The 22,971-nt window shown below is 45.8% G+C and overlaps 1 protein-coding gene and 1 pseudogene across 7 annotated transcripts in view; one reads left to right on the top strand and one right to left on the bottom strand.

The window, feature by feature from the left end:
* Nucleotides 1–22,971, top strand: part of LOC139274163 (zinc finger protein 585A-like) — a 140,605-nt pseudogene that overhangs the window by 1,141 nt on the left and 116,493 nt on the right.
* LOC139273765 (gastrula zinc finger protein XlCGF57.1-like) overlaps nt 1–22,971 on the bottom strand; it is a 68,222-nt gene that overhangs the window by 10,615 nt on the left and 34,636 nt on the right. For 6 of the 7 annotated variants that reach the window (XR_011595342.1, XR_011595343.1, XM_070890833.1 and 3 more), the window contains exon 2: nt 8,950–9,137. The gene's annotated coding sequence lies outside the window, so the exon portion shown is untranslated. Of the gene's footprint in view, nt 1–8,949; nt 9,138–11,545; nt 11,920–22,971 lie in introns of those variants that run through there. The other variant, XM_070890832.1, reaches the window with a different exon arrangement.

The following is a 22,971-nucleotide window of genomic DNA, read 5'->3' as shown; positions in this document are numbered from 1 at the left end:
GTGATCCAAGCAGGAGCAGATAGTTTGAGGAGAACGATGGAGGTACGATGAGGAAACAGGCCGGGATAGGGATAGAATCTTCAGAGTTAGGATCTAAAACATCCAAAATACTGCTGGAGGGTATATCCGTATTGGAATGCCATGCACAAACAATTAACGAGCTAAATAAGCAGGAATGAGAGGACGATGCCGAGGGCAGGCAAAGAGACACATCATGCCAATGGGAGACGGATGATCGGTCAGGTGAGACACAATATGGATCAGATACAAACTGGGCGGCGATTCCAGATTGGATAAATAGCACCCAGTTGAAAGAAATGGTACAGCACACTGGGCCATTAGACGCCTGCACCCTGAAAGGAATGACTAGGGTGTATGCGGTTACAGGAGGATGGGAGGCGAAACAAACATAATACGAGGGGAAGAGTACATCTGCGATGGACCAGTATGAGATCAAAAAGAATGGAAATATAAGGGGAATATCTTTATGCGGATGCCGGAGAGAAGGAAGCTTAACTATATGTACTCACCCAGTGGAAGACTGGAGCAAGGATAGCTGTGGGTTTGACAATACTACAGAAGGATGTGTCATTGGAATAAGCCCTGCCCGAACCGAACCCACACATTAAGCCTATCAAGGGTGAGGAGAATATTGTGTGGTAACTAGCCTGGGAACTTACGATGATGGAGGCTTGACTTGTAACATTACAATGCCTAACTTTTGCTTTACTCCCAGAGTGTCGGTGGTAGTGGGAAGAGCACACATGACCTATATAAACGCCAGGAAGGCAATATAAGCGATGAGATTAAGCAAGATATTGATGATTACATGGAAGAGCAAGCACCACCAATTCCCGTTACTTGAAGATTTAACTGAGCTCAAAGGACCGTTAAGAAATTACATTATAAGATATTATGAGTTAAAGGATAAAGGCAAAGAACTGGACAGTGAAATAAAGGATAACCTGAAAAACCCACCTTGATACTTGAGATTATACATCCATGGATAAGGATCTTTTCACATGCCCTAGTGGCAGTAGATAGTAATAACCTTGAGTTGGTTGGTGATGTTATGTAACAAATGCAAAAACAGGAGAGGCATACCCGAGCAAAGTTACAAGATAGGGATTAGAATTATATCCCATGTGTTAGTCCGAGTGCAGCTGATAGTGGTGCTGATACTCCGGGGAGAATGTGCAGGCAGATACAAGAGACGCAGAGCAAAGACGTTGGCCAAGGCCCGTAACCAAGAACGCAGAAAGCCTTTGTTAGATCCAAAAAGGTGTAATCAAACACAAAGACGGCATGAATACCTGATATGAGTCGTGAGTGTCCCAATCCTATCGCCTGATCAACGAAACCGAGGCGAGAGACACACGAATCAAGACAGGAAAAGGCAGGGAAAGGAAAATTGTTGTTCGTGGTGGGTATTAGGGGTTACCACCTGATCAAATGGGGGATTGTAAGAGCAAAAAACCTTAATTAGGGATAAAGTAATTCGGTGTAATTAAAATAAAGTAAGACTGAGAGTAAGGTTTAAAATGCATTCATGGTAGAATAGCTGAATTAGGCAGAAACACTAAGGTCAGAGAAATTCTCTTAGGAGATAAGAACACCCACAAGATTTATGTAAACAGCTCACAGAAATAATGAGAGGCCGCCACGATGTTCCAGCCACAGGAGATAACAGGGACAATGCCTCTTTTAAGCAGAGGGTAGCCATATGTCTGCCAAGGACATTAGTCTGAGAATTAGCCTGGGAAGACGTTCCTAGAAATGTAACACATAACCTGTAGGCAGCTATTCCCTAGCAACAGTCGTCAGAACTGAATGTACCAATGGAATCATTAGAAATTACTGTAATCAATAAAATTAATGTAACTGTTGCACCCAATGAAATTGTTGTAACCTGTATTAACCAATGGAACACTTCCCCATTTAGTTCCACCATGCTGACTGTATCAACTGTATAAAAATGTAATTACACAGCTTGTCCTGTGAGATCGGCGTTGAGAGCACTCAGTAACGGTACTGATGAGGCCGGATCTCCCTTGATTAATCAGCTTTTAATAAACAACTCTTTTCTCTACAAAAACCCTTTTGTGTGAGTGTTATATTTTTAATACTCCACAACATTAGCTCCAGACCCCCAGACTGAGCATTAATTTAGCCCGGGTAATTGACGGGAGCTCCAGACCAATAGGAAGAGCGGGGGAGGGGCTGGAGGACCGAGCGGGCGGCTGGTCCTCCAAACAATGGGAGTGTGAGGGGGCGGGGCTTGTGACATCCAGTGGGCGGGACTGAGGCTGGATCGTCCCTGATTGCTGAAACTCTGCCCCATTTTTAAAGCAGGTTTCTGTCAAACTCCAGCAAAAATTGGACCTTTTCTTGTGGCTTTAGACAGATGGAACTCTGGGGTGGAGCAAACATTGCAACATTTGGTAGTGAAATGGGTTCATTCAGGACACACAGCAGGGATTATTTCAGGAAATAACACAGTGCAGTGAGAAAGGAAATGCAGTGGATGTTGTGTAGATGGATTGTCAAACAATGTTTGATAAGATGCCGTACAGGAGGCTTGTTGATCAAATTAAGGCTCACAGTATTAGAGGGAGTAGGGCCACGTGGAGAGGAAGCTAGGTAAAGAGCAGAAAACAGAGAGTAGTGGTTAATGGATGTTCTTCAGACTGGAGAGATGTAAACAGTGGTGTCCCCCAGGGTCAATGTGGGGACCATTGCTCCTCAATAGAGAGAAATGATCTGGACTTGGGTATATGGGGCAAAAGATCAGATCTCCAGATGACGCCAAAAATGGGGAGCGTGGGGAACTGTGAAGATGACTGTAAGTGAGTTCAGTCTGAATGCACAGGTTTGTAAATGGGGCAGGTAGATGTCAGATGAAATTTAGTGCAGAGAAATCTGATGAGATACATTTTGGCAGGAAGAAAAAGGGAGGAAATGAACATTAAATAGTAAAACTTTAAAAGAAGCGGAGGAGCAGAGATTTTGGGATCACGGAGACATGGCTCCAGGGTGACCAATGCTGGGAACTCAACATCCAGAGGTATTCAACATTCAGGAAGGAGAGACAGAAAGGAAAAGGAGGTGGGGTGGCATTGCTGATTAAAGAGGAAATTAATGCAATAGTAAGGAAGGACATTAACTTGGATGATATGGAATCGGTATGGGTGGAGCTACGGAATACCAAAGGGCAGAAGACGCTAGTGGGAGTTGTGTACAGACCACCAAACAGTAGTAGTGAGGTTGGGGACAGCATCAAACAAGAAATTAGGGATGTGTGCAATAAAGGTACAGCAATCATCATGGGCGACTTTAACCTACATATTGATTGGGCTAACCAAACTGGTAGCAATGCGGTGGAGAAGGATTTTCTGGAGTGTATTAGGGATGGTTTTCTCGGCCAATATGTTGAGGAACCAACTAGAGGGCTCGCCATCCTAGACTGGGTGATGTGTAATGAGAAAGGACTAATTAGCAATCTTGTTGTGCGAGGCCCCTTGGGGAAGAGTGACCATAATATGGTAGAATTCTTTATGAAGATGGAGAGTGACACAGTTAATTCAGAGACTAGGGTCCTGAACTTAAGGAAAGGTAACTTCGATGGTATGAGACTCGAATTGGCTAGAATAGACTGGCGAGTGATACTTAAAAAGGGTTGACGGTGGACAGGCAATGGCAAATATTTAAAGACCACATGGATGAACTTCAACAATTGTACATCCCTGAATGGGGTAAAAATAAAACAGGGAAGGTGGCTCAACCGTGGCTAACAAAGGAAATTAAGGATTGTGTTAAATCCAAGGAAGAGGCATATAAATTGGCCAGAAAAAGCAGCAAACCTGAGAACTGGGAGAATTTTATAATACAGCAGAGGAGGACAAAGGGTTTAATTAGAAGGGGGAAAATAGAGTATGAGAGAAGCTTGCTGGGAACATAAAAAGTGACTGCAAAACCTTCTACAGATATGTGAAGAGAAAAAGATTAGTGAAAACAAATGTAGGTCCCTTGCAGTCAGATTCAGGTGAATTTATAATGGGGAACAAAGAAATGGCGGACCAGTTAAACAAATACTTTGGTTCTGTCTTTACGAAGGAAGACACAAATAACCTTCTGGAAATACTAGGGGACCAAGGGTCTAGTGAGAAGGAGGAACTGAAGGAAATTCTTATTAGGCGGGAAATTGATGGGATTGAAGGCCGATATGTCCCCAGGGCCTGATGGTCTGCACCCCAGAGTACTTAAGGAAGTAGCCCTAGAAATAGTGGATGCATTGATGATCATTTTCCAACAGTCTATCGACTCTGGATCAGTTCCTATGGACTGGAAGGTAGCTAATGTAACACCGCTTTTTAAGAAACGAGGGAGAGAGAAAACCGGTAATTATAGACCAGTTAGCCTGACATCAGTAGTGGGGAAAATGTTGGAATCAATTATTGAAGATGAAATAGCAGCACATTTGGAAAGCAGTGACGGGATCGGTCCAAGTCAGCATGGATTTATGAAAGGGAAATCCTGCTTGACAAATCTAGATTTCTTTGAGGATGTAACTGGTAGAGTAAACAAGTGGATGTGGTGTATTTGAACTTTCAAAAGGCTTTTGACAAGGTCCCACACAAGAGATTGGTGTGCAAAATTAAAGCACATTGTATTGGGGGGTAATGTACTGACGTGATAGAGAACTGGTTGGCAGACAGGAAGCAGAGAGTCGGGATAAACGGGTGCTTTTCAGAATGGCAGGCAGTGACTAGTGGGGTTCCGAAGGGCTCAGTGATGGGACCCCAGCTATTTACAATGTACATTAATGATTTGGACAAGGGAATTGAGTGTAATATCTCCAAGTTTGCAGATGACATTAAGCTGGGTGGCGGTGTGAGCTGTGAGGAGGACGCTAAGGGGCTGCAGGGTGACTTGGACAGGCTAGGTGAGTGGGCAAATGCATGGCAGATGCAGTATAATGTGGATAAATGTGAGGTTATCCACTTTGGTGGCAATAACACGAAGGCAGAATATTATCTGAATGGTGGCAGATTCGGAAAAGGGGAGGTGCAACGAGACCTGGGTGTTATGGTACGTCAGTCATTGAAAGTTGGCATGCAGGTACAGTAGGTGGTGAAGGCGGCAAAGGTATGTTGGCCTTCATTGCTAGGGCATTTGAGTATAGGAGCAGGGAGGTCTTACTGCAGTTGTACAGGGCCTTGGTGAGGTCTCACCTGGAATATTGTGTTCAGTTTTGGTCACCTAATCTGAGGAAGGACATTCTTGCTCTTGAGGGAGTGCAGCGAAGGTTCACCAGACTGATTTCCGGGATGGAAGGACTGACATATGAGGAGAGACTGGATCGACTGTATTCACTGGAGTTTATAAGGATGAGAGGGGATCTCATAGAAACATATAAAATTCTGACGGGATTGGACAGGTTAGATGCAGGAAGAATTAAAGGCAATGAGGAATATTGGCCCCTCTGACCCCGAGTTCTAGACTCTCGAGCCACGAGAAACAGCCTCTCAGCATTTGTGTGAGGGAGTGCTTCCTGACATCACCCCTGAACCATCTTGCGGTGGACGCCCTCACCAGAGGAAATAGTTTTTCCTTTAATCATCTTAAACATCTTAATTAGGTCAACCATTAATCTTCGAAATTCAAAGGAATACAAGCCTAGTCTGTGCAACCTGTCCTCATAATTTACAAAAGTCACCACTGCAAGTACAGGATCATAGAATTACAGAAATTTACAGCACAGAAGGAAGCCATGTCCGCCTAATCACACTTTCCAGTTCTTGGTCCGTAACCTTATAGGTTACGGCACTTTATGTGCGCATCAAAGTACGTTGAGTATGTGATGAGTGTTTCTGCCTCCCTTTCAGGCGTGAGTTCCAGACCCCCACCACCCACTGCGTGAAAAATTGTCTCCTCAAATCCCATCTGAACCTTCTACTAATTACTTTAAATCTATGCCCCCTGGTTATTGACCACTCTGCTAAGGGAAATAGGTCCTTCATATCCACTCTATCTAGGCCCTTCTTAATTCTATAGACCTCAAATAGGGCTCCCCTCAGCTTCCTCTATTCCAAAGACAACAACCCCAGCCTATCCAATCTTTCCTCAGTTAAAATTCTCCAGTTGAGGCAGCATCCTCGTAAATCTCCTCTGTACCCTCTTTACTGCACATCTTTCCTGTAATGTGGTGACTCTAACTGCACGCAGTACTCTAACTGTGGCGTAACTGGAATTTTATATAGTTCAAGCATAACCTCCCTGCTTTTATATTCTATGCCTCGGCTAATAACCACCTTATCTACCCGTCCTAGTTCCTTCAGGGATCTATGGACATGCACTCCAAGGTCCCTCTGTTCCTCTACACTTCTCAGTATCCTATCATTTATTGTGTATTCACTTGTCTAGTTAGCCCTTCACAAATGCATTACCTCACATTTCTGCAGATTGAATTCCATTTGCCACTGTTGTGCCCACCTGACCAGTCCATTGATATCTTCCTGCAGTCTACAGCTTTCTTCTTCATTATCAACCACACGACCAATTTTCATATCATCTGCAAGCTTCTTAATCAAAACCCCTACATTCAAGTCCAAATCATTGATTATATACCACAAAAAGAAAGGGACTAAAGTAGAGCCCTGTAAAACCCCACTGGAAACATCCTCCCAGTCACAAAAACACCCATCGACCATTACACTTTGCTTCCTGCCTTAGCCAATTTGTATGCAACTTGTCACTATGTTCTGGATCCCATGAGCTTTAACTTTTGTGACCAGTCTGCCAATAGGACCTTATCAAAAGCCTTGCTTCAGGAAGGATAGAATAAAAGGAAAAGGAGGTGGGGTAGCATTGCTGGTTAAAGAAGAGATTAATGCAATAGTTAGGAAGGACATTAGCTTGGATGATGTGGAATCTATATGGGTAGAGCTGCAGAACACCAAAGGGCAAAAAACATTAGTGGGAGTTGTGTACAGACCTCCAAACAGTAGTAGTGATGTTGGGGAGGGCATCAAACAGGAAATTAGGGATGCGTGCAATAAAGGTGCAGCAGTTATCATGGGTGACTTTAACATGCATATCGATTGGGCTAACCAAACTGGAAGCAATACGATGGAGGAGGATTTGCTGGAGTGCGTAAGGGATGGTTTTCTAGACCAATATGTCGAGGAACCAACTGGGGGGGGGGGGGTGGGGAGGCCACCTTAGGCTGGGTGTTGTGTAATGAGAGAGGATTAATTAGCAATCTCGTTGTGCGAGGCCCTTTGTGGATAAATGTGAGGTTATCCACTTTGGTGGTAAAAACAGAGAGACAGACTATTATCTGAATGGTGACAGATTAGGAAAAGGGGAGGTGCAACTAGACCTGTTTATTTCATCTAATATTTCAAATTCATCGTTATTATTCATTCATGGGATGTGGGTGTCACTGGCAACGCTGTAACCAGGAATATTGAGCTGTCATTCCTGTAGTTCTTTTAGCCATGTCTCACTAATAGCTACAATATCATACTCACACATGTCCATCAGTGCCCTCATCTCATCTGCCATCATTCCCTAGACTCCTTGCACTGGCATTGAAGTGTTTCTGAAGAGGGCTGTCTTATGATTAGAGAGTGTGTAGAATGGGCCTATACACTTTAGAGTTTAGAAGAATGAGGGGCGATCTCACTGAAACATACTGGCACTGGCATTTAGCACTGCCAAACTCCCTTGTTGTCTATTTTCTAGCCTTTGTTTCTTCTGCCTTCCAAACATTAGCAAAATCCCCGGTGAGGATATCAGTCCCGGTCCTGTTGAGGGGCAACCCGCCCGGCACGTACAGGTCCCATCTCCTCCAGAAATGGTCCCAAAGTCTCAGGAATCTAAAGACTTCCCTCCTGCACTATCTCTCCAGCTGTGCATTCATCTGTTCTATCTTCCTATTTCTGTACTCACTAGTACGTGGCACCAGGAGTAATCAAGAGATTATGACCTTTGAGGTCGTGCTTTTAATCGCTTTCGTAGCTCCCTAAAATCTGCCTGCAGCTGAGCAACCCGTGGTACTGTGGACTTGGCATTGGTTGTACTCCCCAGTGCAAACATCGGGCTCACCAGTATCCGGAACTGAAAACCGTTAGTGAGTCAGGGGACTCCTGCCCCACCTGCCTGGTCCTCCTTGTCTGTCTGGCGGTCACCCATTCCCTCCTATACCTGCACTCACTTAAGCTGCAGGGTGAACACCCCCAGAAACATGCTATCAACAAAGTTCTCAGCCTCACGGACGCACTGTGGTGAGGGTTTTTGCTTCTACCACCCTTTCAGGCAGTGAGTTCCAGACCCCCACCACCTTCTGGGTGAAGAAATTTCCCCTCAAATCGCTTCTAAACCTCCCCCCCAATTACTTTAACCCTATACACCCTCGTTGTTGACCCCTGTGCTGAGGGAAACAGGTCCTTCCTATCCGCTCTATCTAGGCCCCTCATAATTTTATAGACCTCATTAAGTTCTCCCCATATACTCCTCTGTTTCAAAGAAAACAAACCCAGCCTATTAAGCAGGTTGGTGGGCAGGAGGAGGTTGCAGAGATAGGGAGGGGCGAGACCCTGGAGAGATTTGAACAAGAGGATGACAATTTTAAAGGCTGGTGGCACCAGCCATCTCGCCCAGCACAGAATGTGACTCACTGCCAACAGGAAGGATGTTACCTTAACTACTACAAATGCATAATGAGAAGAAATCAATCACTGTACATTTAACTAACAGCAAAGTGGAAAGAGGGAATTGAATGACCTTTAAACACCTAGTCCACTTGGCACTGAAGTACCTGAAACTCATAATAGGAACTCGAGGGACCCAAAATACTGACAAATGTTAAACTGTTTTGTTGAGAAAAGAAATTGCGATCTAACTTTTAAAAGATAAATAGTTTAACAGGGGTTCACACTGACTCACCTGACTGGCTGACTCAGGATCCAACCCTCAAGCACCGCGATTGGTTGCAGAACATTCTGCTCCCTGGGCCCTCCGGCCTCTGAGCTCTCTTCCTGTTGGTTCCCAGGGCAATTAATCACCACTCGCCAACATCATGCTGCCAGATTGAGTTAAGTGCTCAGAGGAAGAAATAAAATGAGGCCGTGAATCTGAGAAATAAAATTGGAGAAGCATGATTAAATGAACGAGGAGAGGCAAAATAAACTAAAGAGTACAATCCAAAAGGGGGTGCATGAACAGTGAGATCTGCGGGTATATGTGCACAAATCTCTGAAGGTGACAGGAGTGGTTGAGAAATCAGTTAATAAAGCTTACGGGATCCTGAGCATCATAGAGTACAAAAGCAAGGAGGTTATGATGAACCTTTATAAAACACTGGTTCAGCCTCAACTGGAGTACTGTGTCCAATTCTGGGCATCGCACATTAGGATGTTAAGGCCTTAGAGGGTGCGGAAAAGATTTACAAGAATGATTCACGAGATGAGGGATTTCAGTTACATGGGTAGACTAAAGAAACTGGAGTTGTTCTCCTTGGAGCAGAAAAGGTTAAGAGGTGATTAGATTGAGGTATTCAAAATCATGAGGGGTCTGGACAGGGTAGAAAGAGAAACTGAGGAGACAGCAGAGAGCAAAATTCACCAGAACCCCTCCCTCCCTGTGTTTGGGCTCATTCGAAAGGAAATTTAAGTTGGGACTATCTGCCAAAAAGTTTGGAATTCTAAAGTGCTTATGGAAGAAACTACGAACTTTAATAGAATTATGAACTTTTACAAGACAAATTCAAGCCTGTGGGCAGACCTAGGGAACTAAAGAAGCCCACTTGATTATTGGGACTGTCTGGGTGTGAGGACTGGGTTAACCTATCTGGATGAATGAGCATTTGGAAATCTTCCTCCACAAGAGACATTACCATCACAGTATCACCCAGAGATAGCTCCCCATCAACATGGGTCTGGACAAACCATTTTCAGCAGAAACATCACAAAGAGGCCCAATCCAGCCTGTATGCGAAAGACGAAGCACAAAAGGACATTGCAATTACCAAACTAATATTTCCATCAGGAAACAGTTTTTCGAAGATCAACCCACCCAAGACATATCAACTTTAACAAGCCCGACAAAATATTACAAAGAAGAACCAAGCCCGCCAAAATTATACAAAGGATTGTGAAGAGATTTGGTGGCAAGATTAGAACACTGAAATCGTATAACTGGCCACTGTTTTCAACAGAGGTTGGTGGGGAGAGGGGTGTTTGCTACTACCTCATCAAGACAAGGAGCAAAACCAACGTGACAGTTGTAAAACTAACTTCTCCAGCCTCGAAGGCTTGAAGTCCTGAAGGAAGGAAGAACATCACCATCTACCATTAACTATCAAAAGGATTGGTAAGCATAAGTCCCTGCCCTGGAGTCTAACCTAGCTAGAATTAGGTATTGGGAGGTGGGAGGTATAATTTTACTGCAGCCCCCTTTGAATGTGTAGTGTAAGGTACTTTATTAGAGTGATTATAAGTTTGACCTTGTACCTTTCCTTGTATTGTTCTTTGTTAGAGTAATTGTTAAGTTTGGCTGTGTATTTTCTTACTAGAGTAATAAGCCTGTATTACCTGGACTGTAATAAAACCAAAATTCTTTGCATCAAACCAGTGTCCCCTGCACTTTTGTCACACCCCCAAATAAATCCAGAGTACAGAACCCAAGAGAGAGGGAGCGATTCAAAACTGCTCAAGTTGGTCAGAAGGGAACCTGACCCCCTCATAGAGACCACAACACACCCCAAACACCGCCACCCCCCACCCTTAGTGGCAAATGAACCAAAGGCGATGCAAGAAAAAACTTTTGTACGCAGAGAGTGGTTAGGATCTGGAATGCACGGCCTGAAAGGGTGGTGGAGGCAGACTCAATCACAACTTCCAAAAGGGAATTGGATAAGTATCTGAAAGAAAAACATTTGCAAAGATCGGGGGAAAGGGTGAGAGTGTGGGACGAGCTGGGAGCCGGCACGGGCTCGACGGGCTAAATGGGCTTCTTCCATTCTCTGATTGTGTGAGCAGAACCTGTTTAAAGGGGCAGGGTCACTGTGCCTGTTTAAAGGGGCTGGGGCTTCTCTTCTGAGGCAGTCCCTCAGAGTCGAGGATGACTTGCTTCCACATTCTCAGGTGACTGAAGAATCCAATGCGGGACTTACAGTCCCTGTCACAGGTGGGAACAGATGGTGGTTAAAGGAACGGGTCTCACTGTCGACTCTTGGCTTCAGCTTGCTCCCGGCGTAGAGACTCGAGGTGCTCAGCGTCTTCCCGGATGCTTTTCCTCCACTTAGGGCGGTCTTGGGCCAGGGATTCCCAAGTGTCGGTGGGGGATGTTGCACTTGTTCTGTGTCGGCACACATTCAGAGACTGAACTCCAAGTCATAGTCAACATCTTCACTGAGGCCTACGAAAGCATAGGCCTGACACGAAACATCCGTAAGACAAAGGTCCTCCACCAACGTGACCCCACCACACAGCACTGCCCCCCCCCGCCCCCCCAGTCAACATGGACCACTTACTTTCCATACCTCGGGAGCCTATTAGAAGCAAGGGCAGACACCGACAATGTGATTCAACACCGCCTTCAGTGCGCCAGCGCAGCCTTCGAGCGCCTGAGGAAAAGAGTGTTCGAAGATCATGCCCTCAAATCTGTCATCAAGATCATGATCTACAGGGCCATAGTGATACCTGCCCTCCTGTATGGCTGAGAAGTGGACCGTATTCAGTAGACATCTCAAACCGCTGGAGAATTACCACCAACGATGTCTCCGCAAGATCCTACAAATTCCCTGGAAGGACAGACACACCAACGTTAGCGTCCTCGATCAGGCCAACATCCCCAGCATCGAAGCACTGACCACACTCGACCAGCTCTGCTGCGTGGGCCACATCGTTCACATGCCTGACACAAGACTCCCAAAGCAAGCGCTCTACTCAGAACTCCTACATGGAAAGCGAGCCTCAGGTGGGCAGAGGAAGCATTTCAGTAACACCCTCAAAGCCTCCGTGATAAAATGGAACATCCCCACCAACACCTGGGAGTCTCTGGCCAAAGACCATCCTAAGTGGAGGAAGTGCATCCGGGAGGGTGCTGAGCACCTCGAGTCTCGTCGCCTAGAGCATGCAGAAAACAAACTCGGGCAGCGGAAAGAACGTGCGGCAAACCAGTCCCACCCACCCATTCCTTCAACGACTGTCTGTCCCACCTGTGACAGAGACTGTAATACCCATATTAGACTGTTCAGTCATCTAAGAACTCACTTTTAGAGTGGAAGCAAATCTTTCTCGATTTCGAGAGACTGCCTATGATGATGATGATGATGATGCACTTGATGAGGCTTTGAGGGTGTCACTGCCTGTTTTTAAAGAGGCGGTGTCCCTGGGACGGTTTAAAGGGGCAGTGTCTCTGAGACTCACAAAGGTGCAGTGTCCCTGTGCCTGTTTAAATGGGCAGTGGCTCTGTACATGTTTAAAGGGGAAGTGTATCTGCGTTTGTTTAAATTTGCAGTGAATCTGTGCCTGTTTAAAGGGAGAGGGGGTGAAATTTTGCTACTTTATATCTCCCATTAACATTCCCAGCTGGTGAAATGGGATGCAAATGAGTTTGCGACTGGGCGCAGTGAGAACAGCGCTTTCCGCTAAATTTGCCGGGAGTTTTGCAGCGACGGTAAGACGTTGCACCCCGCTCTGCTGTGCTCAGTGAGGCTGACGTCATCACCATGCACAGTGCCCCGGAACAAAAATTGTCCCTCGCCCCCTGGTCCTGTGCCTGGCACTGATGATGATAGCAGTCGGGCTTCAGTCGGATGTCGGCTGGTGGAGCGCTACTTACAGGCCCCAGCATCTGGTTTACTTTTAGTTGGCCAATAATGCTTCTTTCTTAGTTTCACATAGTCTCTGTGCCTGTTTAAAGGGAGAGAGTCTCTGTGTCCATTTAAAGGGACAGTTTCTTTGGATTCTCTTATTACTTCAAACCGGTATGCCCCGCTTTGTGATTTGGAGAACACGACAGGCAGTGAGGTCAGCACCAGTGATACCAAACCTCAATCCTTATATCAGCATCTTGGAAAAGGTAAGAGGAAGGCTGAAAAGTCCAAGAGGACGTTGTTTGAACAGCCAGAGCAAGAGCAAGAGGCAATGGGCAATCCTCATTGGGGACTCCACCATCAGGCACACAGGCAGCAGCCTATGTAGAGGTAAGGCTCTGTCAAGAGCAGTCTTCTGTTTTCCAGAGACCAAGGTAACTGATCTCCAGCATTGTGTGGAAGAACTAATGAAAGGGGAATGTCAAGATATTTAGTAGGTTTACATATTGGAACTAATGGTATCATGGATAGAAGTCCATTTGTGATACAGGATTCCTACAAAAGCCTCATAAATGTCCTTCAGCAAAGGGATGCAAGGTTAGTAGTCTCCGGGCTGAGGGGGGAAAGGGGTACTGAGGTGAATGATCAGCCATGATCTTATTGAATGGTGGTGCAGGCTCGAAGGGCCGAATGGCCTACTCCTGCACTTATTTTCTATGTTTCTACGTTACCAGTCATGTCCCGATCGATGGAGAGAAATAGCCAAAACCTTGGGATTCAACATCTGGCTTCAGGACCTCTGCAAAAAGAAGCAGCTTCACTTCATCAATAATTGGGAGGTTTTCGCTGGACAAGGTAAGTTGTTTAGGAGAGACAACCTCCATCTTAACTTCTTGGGAGCTAAAAGGTTGGCAGAGGGTGCTGAATTATCCCAGAGTTCAGCAAGGGGATAGTGTAGATAAGTTCAAAGTTAGCCTTATTGCACGTGATAATTACATAGAAGCAAAGCATGAAGTTAAACCAGTTAGGAAGCAAACAAGAATTAATAACTAAGAAATAGATGGGAGACTTTTAAATTGCCTTTATGTAAATGCAAGGAGTGTTGGAAGCAAATTGTTAGAATTGTAATCCTGTGCTGTGTTGGAGAATTTAGACGTATTGTGTATTTCTGAGACATGACTAGATGACAATGATGGCAGACATTCACCTAAAGGTCTACAATGGTTTGAGAAAGGATAGTGTAGGTCAAAGGGGAGCTGGGGTTGCTATTTCAATCAGTGAGAATCGAACAGTTAGAGAGACTTGATATTGCCTCATTAGGCATAGCTGAAGCGATCTGGGTTCAAGTGGACCAAGCTGACGGGCAGGGATTAATTATCGGTAATTGCCTTTATTTTTAATTGCTCACTGCACTCTGGAATGGTTCCTACAGATTGGAAGGAGACTAATGTAGTCCCCATTTTTAAAAAAGGAGACAATGCAGACCCGGGTAGCTATAGGTCCATCAGTTTGACATCAGTAATAGGTAAAACTCCGGACCCCATGAAGTCTCATGGCTTCAGGTCAAGCATGGATAAGGAAATATCCTGCTGATTACCACCTACCGCCCTCCCTCAGCTGATGAATCAGTACTCCTCCATGTTGAACACCATGTGGAAGAGGCACTGAGAGCAGCAAGGACACAGAATGTACTCTGGGTGGGGGACTTCAATGTCCATCATCGAGTGGCTCGGTAGCACCACTGCTGACCGAGTCCTGAAGGACATAACTGCTCGACTGGGCCTGCAGCAGATGGTGAGAACCAACTCGAGAGGAAAAACCTACTTGATGTTGTCCTTACCAATCTACTTGTTGCAGATGCATCTGTCCATGACAGCACTGGTAGCAGCGACCACTGCAGAGTCATTGTGGAGATGAAGTCCCGTCTAGATACGGAGGACACCCTCCATTGTGTTGTGTGGCACTACCACCGTGCTAAATGGGATAGATGCAAAACATATCTAGCAGTTCAAAACTGGGCATCCATGAGGCGCTGTGGGCCATCAGCAGCAGCAGAATTGTATTCCATCACAATCTGTAACCTCAAGGCCCAGCATATCCCTCACTCTACCATTACTATCAAGCCTGGGGACCAACCCTGGTTCAATGAAGAGTGTAGAAGAGCATGCCAGGAACAGTACCAGGCACACCTGAAAATAAGGTGCCAACCTGGGGAAGCTGCAACACAGGACTACATGCATGCTAAAAAGCAGAAGCAGCATACTATAGACAAGGCTAAGCAATCCCACAACCATCGGATCAGATAAAAGCTCTAGTCCTGCCACATCCAGTCGTGAATGGTGGTGGTCCATTAAACAGTTAACGGGAGGAGGAGGCTCCATGAATATCCCCATCCTCAATGATGGCGGAGCCTAGCAAATAAGTGCAAAAGAAAAAAGGCTGAAGTGTTTACAACCATCTTCAGCCAGAAGTGTCAAGTGATCCATATCGGCTTCCTCCTGAGGTCCCCACCATCACAGAAGCCAGTCTTCAGCCAATTCGATTCACCACGATATCAAGAAACGGCTGAATGCACTGATACAGCAAAGGTTATGGGCCCCGACAACATCCCGGCTGTTGTGTTGAGGACGTGCTCCAGAACGAGCTGCAACTCTAGCCAAGCTGTTCCAGTACAGCTACAACACTGGCATTTACCCAACATATAGAAAACTGCTCAGGTATGTCTGGTCCACAAAAAGGACAAATCCAATCCAGCCAATTACCGCCCCATCAGTCTACTCTCAATCATCAGCAAAGTGATGGAAGGTGTCAACAGTTTTATCAAGCAGCACTTACTCAGCAACAACCTGCTCACTGATACCCAGTTTGGGTTCTGCCAAGACCACTCAGTTCCAGACCTCATTACAGCCTTGGTCCAAACATGGACAAAAGAGCTGAATTCCAAAGGTGAGGTGAGAGTGACTGCCCTCGACATCAAGGCATTTGACCGAGTGTGGCATCAAGGAGCCCTAGTAAAACTGAAGTCAATGGGAATCAGGGGAAACATTTTCCACTGGCTGGAGTCATACCTAGTACGAAGGAAGATGGTTGTGGTGGTTGGAGGTCAATCATCACAGCCCCAGGACATCGCTGCAGGAGTTCCTCAGGGCAGTGTCCTAGGCCCAACCATCATCAGTTGTTTCATCAATGACCTTCCTTCCATCATAAGGTCAGAAGTGGGGATGTTTGCTGATGACTGCAGAGTGTTCAGTTCCATTCGCAACTCCTCAGATAATGGAGCAGTCCATGCCTGCTTACAGCAAGACCTGGACAACATTCAGGCTTGGGCTGATATGTGGCAAATAAAATTTGTGCCACACAAGTGCCAGGCAATGACTATCTCCAACAAGCGAGAGTCTAACCACCGCCCCTTAACATTCAATGGCATTACCCTCGCCGAATCCTCTACCATTAACATCCTGGGGGTCACCATTGACCAGAAACTTAACTGGATCAGCCACATAAATACTGTGACAACAAGAGCAGGTCAGAGGCTGGGTATTCTGCAGTGAGTGTCTCACCTCCTGACTCCCCAAAGCCTCTCCATCATCTACAAGGCATAAGTCAGGAGTGTGATGGAATTCTCTCCACTTGCCTGGATGAATGAAGCTCAACACCATCCAGGACAAAGCAGCCCGCTTGATTGACACCCCATCCACCACTTTAAACATCCACTCCCTCCACCACCGGCGCAACGTGGCTGCAGTGTGTACCATCTACAAGATACACTGCAGCAACTCGCCAAGGCTTCTTCAGCAGCACCGCCCAAACCCGCGAACTCTACCACCTAGAAGGACAAGGGCAGCAAGCACGTGGGAACACCACCACCTCCACGTTCCCCTCCAAGTCATACACCATCCTGATTTGGAAGTATATTGCCATTCCTTGATTGTCGCTGGGTCAAATTCCTGGAACTCCCTCCCTAACAGCACTGTGGGAGTACCTTCACCACACGGACTGCAGCGGTTCATGAAGGTGGCTTACCACCATCTTCTCAAGGGCAATTAGTGATGGGCAATAAATGCTGGCCTTGCCAGTGACACCCACATCCCATGCTCGAATAAAAAACTCGCAGCCCAGCAATGTGTTCAGCACAGAATGATCCCACACAAATCTATTCCCCACTAACACTTTCCACATTCATTCACTAGAAACAGCCCAGTGCCCGTGAGTAACTGCAGCTCTGTGTCTGACTTCAGTTAAACACACAACTCAAAACATTGTAAAGAGAAAACAAACCTCATTATAGTTCAACAGTCTATTCATGAGCAGTGAACCCTTCACCCCAACTCCTCATTCACCCCTACTCTCCAACCACCCCTCACCCCAACTCCTCATTCACTCCTACTCTCCAACCCCCTCACCCCAACTCCTCTCTCGTCTTCCATTGACATGAATGGATCGTATACTGACAATTGATATCTGTCAGAATTTGAAAGATATTTACAAATGCATCGAGGGGCTTTTAGAGTTTGGATCTTTCTTTATTCTGTCCACTCGAGGAGTTAGATAAACAATTTTCTCCTGTGAATAAAAAGCTGGAGTATTGGGCCATGATGTGTTTACTTGTTCATCTTATTGTCTCTAAATATTTAATCTTGTGGTTTCAGACACAAGATAATCAAGCTCATAATAGATTGTCTTTTACTGATGTTATTAACAGCACTGCAAAATACAGACAGTATAGTTACCTGATCCGGAGAACGGGGATAATACAGTGAATTCAGAGCTCTCTGCTCCCCAGGTCTGTTCTAACAAGCTGCGGCTACACTGGTGATATTTATGTTTACTACATTCATGATCTGACCCTGCTCAAACCATAACCAGGATATCTGTGCATTGTTCTGACTGTGACCACATGGCTGTGTCTCTATCACACACAGACACCGTTTCCTTGTTTTACATCTCCATACACAGACCGTCTCTTTACACATTACACATCACCCAGTCCAGGATGGCCAGCTCTCTAGTTGGCTCTTGATATATTGGTCTAGAAAACCATCCCTTATACACTCCAGGGAATCCTCCTCCACCATATTGCTACCAGTTTGGTTAGCCCAATCTATATGTAGATTAAAGTCACCCATGATAACTGCTGTACCTTTATTGCACACATCCCTAATTTCCTGTTTGATGCCATCCCCAACCTCACTATTACGTTTGGTGGTCCATACACAACTCCCACTAGCGTTTTCTGCCCTTTGGTGTTCCACAGCTCTACCCATTATAGATTCCAAATCATCCAAGCTAATGTCCTTCCTTACTCTATTGCATTAATCTACTCTTTAACCAGCAACTCTACCCCATGAGATTCGGCGGCAGTTGGTGAGGTGCGAGTCCGGGGTCGGAGGTCTATAAGAGGCCCAGCGGCAGCGAGAGGCGGTGGCAGTTGGTGAGGCGCGAGTCCGGGGTCGGAGGTCTATAAGAGGCCCAGCGCCAGCGAGAGGCGGTGGCAGTTGGTGAGGCGCGAGTCCGGGGTCGGAGGCCTATAAGAGGCCCAGCGGCAGCGAGAGGCGTACTTGTGCAGCTACAGGGAGAAGGCAAAAAAGAAGTAGAAAGAAACAGAAAGGTGATGTCACAGCCAAGGGGGTAAATGATTGGCTGGTGATTGGTGAGTAGTTTTTCTTTCTTCTCTTCTATAACAGTAAGTAAACTTTAGCATTGTTGTTGCCTATCTAAGGGTTAAATCATGACAGGACAGCTTGGTCGTGTGTTATGCTCCTCCTGTAACATGTGGGAACTCAGGGACGACTCCAGTGTTCCTGACGACGACGTGTGTGGGAAGTGTGTCCGCCTCCAGCTCCTGACGGACCGCATTGCGGAGTTGGAGCCGAGGGTGGATTCACTCTGGAGCATCCACGATGCTAAGAATGACGTGAGTAGCACGTGTAGCGAGTTGGCCTTACCGCAGGTGAAGGGTCCACAGCCAGATAGGGAATGGAAGACCAGCAGGAAGAACAGTGCAAGGAAGGTAGTGCAGGGGTCCCCTGTGGTCAACTCCCTGCAAAACAGATACACTGCTTTGAGTACTGTTGAGGGGGATGACTCATCAGGGGAGGGCAGCAGCAGCCAAATTCATGGCACCGTGGCTGGCTCTGTTGAACAGGAGGGGAGGAAGAAGAGTGGGAGAGCGATAGTGATAGGGGATTCAATTGTAAGGGGAATAGATAGACGTTTCTGCGGCCGCAACCGAGACTCCAGGATGGTATGTTGCCTCCCTGGTGCGAGGGTCAAGGATGTCTCTGAGCGGGTGCAGGACATTGTAAAAAAGGAGGGAGAACAGCCAGTTGTCATGGTGCACATTGGTACCAACGACATAGGTAAAAAAAAAGGGATGAGGTCCTACGAAACGAATTTAAGGAGCTAGGAGCTAAATTAAAAAGTAGGACCTCAAAAGTAGTAATCTCGGGATTGCTACCAGTGCCACGTGCTAGTCAGAGTAGGAATCGCAGGATAGCGCAGATGAATACATGGCTTGAGCAGTGGTGCAGCAGGGAGGGATTCAAATTCCTGGGGCATTGGAACCGGTTCTGGGGGAGGTGGGACCAGTACAAACCGGACGGTCTGCGCCTGGGCAGGACCGGAACCAATGTCCTAGGGGGAGTGTTTGCTAGTGCTGTTGGGGAGGAGTTAAACTAATATGGCAGGGGGATGGGAATCAATGCAGGGAGACAGAGGGAAACAAAAAGGAGACAAAAGCAAAAGACAGAAAGGAGAAGAGGAAAAGTGGAGGGCAGAGAAACCCAAGACAAAAAACAAAAAGGGCCACTGTACAGCAAAATTCTAAAAGGAAAAAGGGTGTTAAAAAAACAAGCCTGAAGGCTTTGTGTCTTAATGCAAGGAGTATCCGTAATAAGGTGGATGAATTAACTGTGCAAATAGATGTTAACAAATATGATGTGATTGGGATTACGGAGACTTGGCTCCAGGATGATCAGGGCTGGGAACTCAACATCCAGGGGTATTCAACATTCAGGAAGGGTAGAATAAAAGGAAAAGGAGGTGGGGTAGCATTGCTGGTTAAAGAAGAGATTAATGCAATAGTTAGAATGGACATTAGCTTGGATGATGTGGAATCTATATGGGTAGAACTGCAGAACACCAAAGGGAAAAAAACGTTAGTGGGAGTTGTGTACAGACCTCCAAACAGTAGTAGTAATGTTGGGGAGGGCATCAAACAGGAAATTAGGGGTGCATGCAATAAGGGTGCAGCAGTTATAATGGGTGACTTTAATATGCACATAGATTGGGCTAACCAAACTGGAAGCAATACGGTGGAGGAGGATTTCCTGGAGTGCATAAGGGATGGTTTTCTAGACCAATACGTCGAGGAACCAACTAGAGGGGAGGCCATCTTAGACTGGGTGTTGTGTAATGAGAGATGATTAATTAGCAATCTCATTGTGCGAGGCTCCTTGGGGAAGAGTGACCATAATATGGTGGAATTCTGCATTAGGATGGAGATTGAAACAGTTAATTCAGAGACCATGGTCCAGAACTTAAAGAAGGGTAACTTTGAAAGTATGAGGTGTGAATTAGCAAGGATTGATTGGCGAATGATACTTAAGGGGTTGACTGTGGATGGGCAATGGCAGACATTTAGAGACCTCATGGATGAACTACAACAATTGTACATTCCTGTCTGTCATAAAAATAAAAAAGGGAAGGTGGATCAACCGTGGCAATCAAGGGAAATCAGGGATAGTATTAAAGCCAAGGAAGTGGCATACAAATTGGCCAGAAATAGCAGTGAACCTGGAGACTGGGAGAAATTTAGCAGAGGAGGATAAAGGGTTTGATTAGGGCAGGGAAAATGGAGTACGAGAAGAAGCTTGCAGGGAACATTAAGACGGATTGCAAAAGTTTCTATTGATATGTAAAGAGAAAAAGGTTAGTAAAGAGAAAAAGGTCCCCTGCAGTCAGAATCAGGGGAAGTCATAACGGGGAACAAAGAAATGGCGGACCAATTGAACAAGTACTTTGGTTCGGTATTCACTAAGGAGGACACTAACAACCTTCCGGATACAAGAGGGGTCAGAGGGTCTAGTAAGGAGGAGGAACTGAGGGAAATCCTTCTTAGTCGGGAAATTGTGTTGGGGAAATTAATGAGATTGAAGGCCGATAAATCCCCAGGGCCTGATGGACTGCATCCCAGAGTACTTAAGGAGGTGGCCTTGGAAATAGCGGATGCATTGACAGTCATTTTCCAACATTCCATTGACTCTGGATCAGTTCCTATTGAGTGGAGGGTAGCCAATGTATCCCTACTTTTTAAAAAAGGGAGAGAGGAAACAGGGAATTATAGACCGGTAAGTCTGACATCGGTAGTGGGTAAGATGATGGAATCAATTATTAAGGATGTCATAGCAGCGCATTTGGAAAGAGGTGACATGATAGGTCCAAGTCAACATGGATTTGTGAAAGGGAAATCATGCTTGACAAATCTTCTAGAATTTTTTGAGGACAAGGGAGAACCAGTTGATGTGGTATATTTGGACTTTCAGAAGGCTTTCGACAAGGTCCCACACAAAAGATTAATGTGCAAAGTTAAAGCACATGGGATTGGGGGTAGTGTGCTGACATGGATTGAGAACTGGTTGTCAGACAGGAAGCAAAGAGTAGTAGTAAATGGGTACTTTTCAGAATGGCAGGCGGTGACTAGTGGGGTACCGCATGGTTCTGTGCTGGGACCCCAGCTGTTTACACTGTACATTAATGATTTAGACGAGGCGATTAAATGTAGGAGCTCCAAATTTGCGGATGACACTAAGTTAGGTGGCAGTGTGAGCTGCGAGGAGGATGCTATGAGGCTGCAGAGCGACTTGGATAGGTTAGGTGAGTGGGCAAATGCATGGCAGATGAAGTATAATGTGGATAAATGTGAGGTTATCCACTTTGGTGGTAAAAACAGAGAGACAGACTATTATCTGAATGGTGACAGATTAGGAAAAGGGGAGGTGCAACAAGATCTGGGTGTCATGGTACATCAGTCATTGAAGGTTGGCATGCAGGTACAGCAGGCGGTTAAGAAAGCAAATGGCATGTTGGCCTTCATAGCGAGGGGATTTGAGTACAGGGCATTGGTGAGGCCACACCTGGAGTATTGTATACAGTTTTGGTCTCCTAACCTGAGGAAGGACATTCTTGCTATTGAGGGAGTGCAGCGAAGGTTCACCAGACTGATTCCCAGGATGGCGGGACTGACCTATCAATAAAGACTGGATCAACTGGACTTGTATTCACTGGAGTTCAGAAGAATGATAGGGGACCTCATAGAAACGTTTAAAATTCTGATGGGTTTAGACAGGTTAGATGCAGGAAAAATGTTCCCAATGTTGGGGAAGTCCAGAACCAGGGGTCACAGTCTAAGGAGAAGGGGTAAACCATTTAGGATCGAGATGAGGAGGAACTTCTTCACCCAGAGAGTGGTGAACCTGTGGAATTCTCTACCACAGAAAGTTGTTGAGGCCAATTCACTAAATATATTCAAAAAAGAGTTCGATGTAGTCCTTACTACTAAGGGGATCAAGGGGTATGGTGAGAAAGCAGAAATGGGGTACTGAAGTTGCATGTTCAGCCATGAACTCATTGAATGGCGGTGCAGGCTAGAAGGGCATATTGGCCTACTCCTGTACCTATTTTCTATGTTTCTACCTCCTTTTCCTTTCTGTCCATCCTTCCTGAATATTGAATATCCCTGGTTGTTGAGTTCCCAGCCTTGGTCACCCTGGAGCCATGTCTCCGTAATCCCAATTACATCATATCCGTTAACAGCTATCTGTGCAATTAATTCATCTACCTTATTACAAATGCTCCTCGCATTGAGACACAGAGCCTTCAGACTTGTTTTTTTTTTTACACACTTTGTCCTTTTTAGAATTATGTTGTACTGTGACCCTTTTTGATTTTTGCCTTTGATTTCTCTGCCCTCCACTTTTCCTTATCTCCCTTCGACCTTTTGCTTCTGCCCCCATTTTACTTCCCTCTGTTTCCCTGCATAGATTCCCATCCTCCTGCCATATTAGTTTAAGCCCTCCCCAACAGCACTAGCAAACATCGGTTCCAGTCCTGCCCAGATGCAGACTGTCTGGTTTGTATTGGTCCCAGCT

Source organism: Pristiophorus japonicus, chromosome 9 (genome assembly GCF_044704955.1).
Source record: "Pristiophorus japonicus isolate sPriJap1 chromosome 9, sPriJap1.hap1, whole genome shotgun sequence".
In the NCBI taxonomy this organism is placed as follows: domain Eukaryota; kingdom Metazoa; phylum Chordata; class Chondrichthyes; family Pristiophoridae; genus Pristiophorus; species Pristiophorus japonicus.
This window is presented reverse-complemented; position numbering and strand designations above follow the sequence as displayed.